At 41.1% G+C, this 4,271-nt stretch overlaps 1 protein-coding gene across 1 annotated transcript in view; it reads right to left on the reverse strand.

Annotated features, from left to right (window-relative positions):
• UST (uronyl-2-sulfotransferase) overlaps positions 1-4,271 on the reverse strand; it is a gene marked incomplete at its 5' end in the record, with an annotated part of 252,913 nt that overhangs the window by 247,543 nt on the left and 1,099 nt on the right. The window lies entirely within an intron of this gene.

Genomic DNA, 4,271 nt, shown 5'->3' on the forward strand with positions numbered 1-4,271 from the left:
CTGTGTGGTCTGTGAATTATATCTCCCGCTGCTTAAATGTTAATAGCATATACTGGCATGTGCTTTGTTAGGAATTCTCTTGCACAATAACTGCTCCTCTCTTGACTTCTGCAAAGAAGAATTTTTGGTGAAATATTAGTGTTTCTGTCCCCATTTCTGATAAAGGGGTTTATGTATATCACTGTTTGCTTAAAGTGGAGTTTCTATAATAAAAATAAATTCAGGTAAGGCAAAATTTATTTGCAGTCAAGTCTTACTTCATTCCAAAAATAATAGCCAGTTATAACTCCTAATAATTTCAATGGCTACAATCCATCAACTAAGATGCCTGGTCATTGTCCATCACTGTACCCTTGGGTATAGCTGCAGGGCAAGTTACTGTTTCTGCTCCTGCAGCTTCCCTTTGGGGAAGCAAAAGATACTATTTCTCTTGGGACTCAAAAAACTTAACCACTTTTATTCTAGTTTCTCAAATACAAAACCAACTAGTGTTTTAAACCTGGCTTGATGACAGGGAATTTGGAGAAAGACAGTATCCAGATAATACATATTTATATGTATTTTTAAACAATTCACACTGAGACTAGTCTACATTAAAAACAGTTTACAAGGCAGAATGCTTTTCACCATTCATTCTGTGTTTGTGGAACAGACTGCCACAGTCAAATGCCATTTTCTGTTCTTCCCCTAACACAGTGCTACTATGTCCCCATCCAACCCTATAAGATAAATTTGCAGCTATGAACAAGAATGTCATTTTCTTTTTAGGTCAACAATTTCTACTGATAACATCATATTTTATGCATTCATTTCCTAGATTGCTGTCTGGAGCCTGGTGTACTATGTTTAAATCATCTGTGATGTGTAGAAGAAAATTCAAATTTGGCTTTTAAGGTTTAGAGAAACTATTTTGTAAGATCTGGATGTCTATTTTCATATTTTCCTTTATATTCATTTAAACTTAGAGAATTTTAAATTCGATAGTTACATGTTTTTCTCTCTCATTTTTTTCACTCAAAATTGCCATGCTCATGTTTAATCTATATAAAGATCGGCAATTCTGAAAACTAAAGTGGTATAAATTAAAAATGGAAAGGAAAGCACATGAACTTGAGATCAATCCAACAAATTTAATTCCCATAAAGGCTAAATCACATATCCAAGGCTTGGTGATAAATCATTAGAGTTTGCTGGTTGTACAAGATCAGTAGTAAGCCATCTGGCTTATTCCGTTTACATCAATGTAACGAGTGTTATTCCAAGTTTTTGATATTTCCACAGCTCATAAGTAATGAGGCTACTGGCAGAGGCTGCAGCATAACCTAATTTCTGGGGGAGATTATATTTTTTGTTTGTTTTCCATAGCAAATCAAAGTCTGAATGCTGCTTTTTAAAAAATGAAATCATTTCACTGAATTGAAAAGACTTTGGTCTCCAAGTTTAAGTATAGCAATTTGCTATCTTCATCTATGTACCCCAGTGATTGTGTTCCCTTCTCTCCACCCATTTCAAGTAGGAAGAAGTCAGGACAATAGTTATCCCTGCGTAATTTTATTCCCCCTAACTTTCTTTCCATTGTTCCAATTTGTTGCAGCAGAAAGTATCTTTAAGGAGAATAGACTTTGCCTTTTTCCAAACTGACTAGAAAGAAGGAACTGTCTGACCCTGGCTCCTGCAGGAAAAGAAAGCATCATTATTGACCCCTCTCCCTCCCTTCCTCACACTGCACTTTCTGGTTGCCCTGCTTCACCCCAACCTTCGAATGTCTAAAGCCAGCTGGAGCTGGCTGCAGCTGTTGGCTAGTCCTTCCTTGAAACAATGGGACTTAGGCAGCCAAGCAGATGCATTTTTTAAAAGTTGAAATTTAAAAAAAATGAAACCATGTACACATCACCTTTTAAATAATTTATAAATCTCTTCTCTCTCTCATATCTCCCCTCTTCTTCTCAAATACATAGGGAATTTCTTGAAAGCAATATTTTACTCTAAAACAACAGTTCTCAAATTTGAACTGGCATCAGAATCATCTGGAAGATTTGCTAAAACCCAGATTGCTGGGTCCCACCCGCAGACTCTTTCATTTCCTGGGTCTGGGATGAGACCGAAGGACGTGCATTTGTAACAAGCTCCCAGGTAATGCTGATGCAGGCCCAGGGACCACACATTGAGAACCGTGAGCCTAAACAAAGAATAACTGCAAGGGAGAGAGAGAGAGTGACCTGAGAGCCCTGGAATGTGGAATTCACCCCCTCCCCTCCCCTGCTGGAACAGTCAGAGACAAGTAGGTAGCCCCTGCCGGAGTGGAGAGGAGAGGAGAGGAGAGGAGAGGAGAGGAGAGGAGAGAGGAGAAGAGAAGAGAGTTATCAAGAATTTATTATTCCAATTCACATCCCCTCCAGTGTGAGGCTCTGGGTGTCAAGTCTCTGAGTACATGGCAGCATCATGGAGATTAATACAGGAAGGTGGAATTTAAACAGACCAGCTGCTTGAGTTATTTCTCTTCTCCTGGTCCCTCAAGATACTTAGTAAAAGTATCAAGAAAAGAAAAGTGAAATTATGCAAATAAATATGACCATTTTGGGCAGTCATCTCTTTAGATTCCCACTTGCATTTTGGCTGTATTTCTATTTTATCTCTTAAACTGCTCATAGTGCTATAAAGTGAGTGCCTGAAGCAGACAGATTTGGATTCAGGTCTTGCCTTACTTGCTATGTGTCCTTTAGCAAGTCAGTGAGGAAACAAGGGTAAACTAATTCTTCAGAGATATTGTTAAGGATATATTTTAGACCCTCTTAAGGAGCCGAAGCCCACTTTTCCAAAAAAGCATTATATAACAAAACAACAAGGACCAAATTTGGCCAAGGGCATCAATATATTTAGTTCACATGGATGTCATATTTTTAACCCATAAGTTAGTCAGAAATTTAATGGCCACTTCTAATAAGAGTAATGTTCAATCCTTCAATTCTTCCTACATCCCTGAGGGAATGCTGTGGATTCACCCTTCTACCAATGGAGCCCAAATTTACCAGGGCTCATTTTATGAAATATACAATGAGAGCACTAAATTCTAGATATCACATGTATTTGACTTCCAAAGGGTTAATGTGATAGATATTGAAGTTTCTTGCTTATACCATCAATGATGCCTTTGTTCCTTCCTCCTCCCAGATTTGTCCATCCCCAACAGAGGTATCAGAACCCTAACATGTGAGGAGCTGAGTGGTGTGAGACAATATAGTCCAGCCCCTAATTTTACCTAAAAAACTTGAGGCCTATGAAGTTTGAGTACCCTGCCCAAAAGTGCTCTCCAGAGCACTAAACACGGATGTCTTCCTTCCCCATCCTCTGTATTTTCCCTATACCATTGGCCTCCACATTTTGCTTAAAAGGAACTTGTAAGCATTCATTATCCGATTTTACGGAGAAAGACCCCTTAGCTTCAAGCGCAGTTCCTTCCCAAAGCCAGTTAACAGGGATTGTTGTTGTTAGTAAAAATATAGCCTTTGTAGCACTAGCAGGTGTCTGTAAGCCTATGAAGCTATGGGACTCCAAAATACAGAACTCTGGGAAAGGAGTGGTGTGACTCCCTCATAAAAGTGTGCATTACCCCCAAATCCTCTAAAAAACCAGATGCTCAAGACTGTACTTTGGAAATCTACTTGGACAACTTTTTCCTTGAATTTCCCCTAAAGCATCTTGCAAAAACCATAGTTCCCCAAAGTTTCTACTGAAATGGAAGTGTTCCTTTTAAAGGCTGAGCTTCTCTGTATGGAAAGAGCTTTACTTTAGCTGCCTTTACATTTCAAAAAGCTCTAACACCTGTCACTTGGCTGAAGTGGTGTGTTATTTTTTCCTTCAAAAACGGTGTACTATCCGGACGTGTGGCTTCGGTGACCAAGTGACTTTGGTGGATGAGTGTGGGAGCCGGAGTCCTTTGGCCCATTAGCGGTTTCCCCTTGCGCGCGCGCTCGCGTCAGGCAGATGCCGGATGTTCGCGGGTGGCTTCGGTTTATCACCTTGCAGGTCTGCGGGAAGCTGGAGCCCTACCAGCCTCACCCCTCTTCCCCGCAAGCCCTCTCCGGCCACAGACTTGGGAGAGATTTGCATCCCGCCCGGGCCAAAGCATGCAGCGAGCGGTGCACCTGGTCCGCGCGGGACACGGTGCTGCGGGTCACGCCCTCTCTCTGGAGCCACTCTTTTCTCTCTCTGCACCCGCCCCCCTCCCACCTCGCTCCTGATACACCACACACACACACACACACACACAC

The sequence above is a fragment of the Myotis davidii genome, unplaced genomic scaffold, assembly GCF_000327345.1.
Source record: "Myotis davidii unplaced genomic scaffold, ASM32734v1 scaffold1534, whole genome shotgun sequence".
Lineage (NCBI taxonomy): Eukaryota > Metazoa > Chordata > Mammalia > Chiroptera > Vespertilionidae > Myotis > Myotis davidii.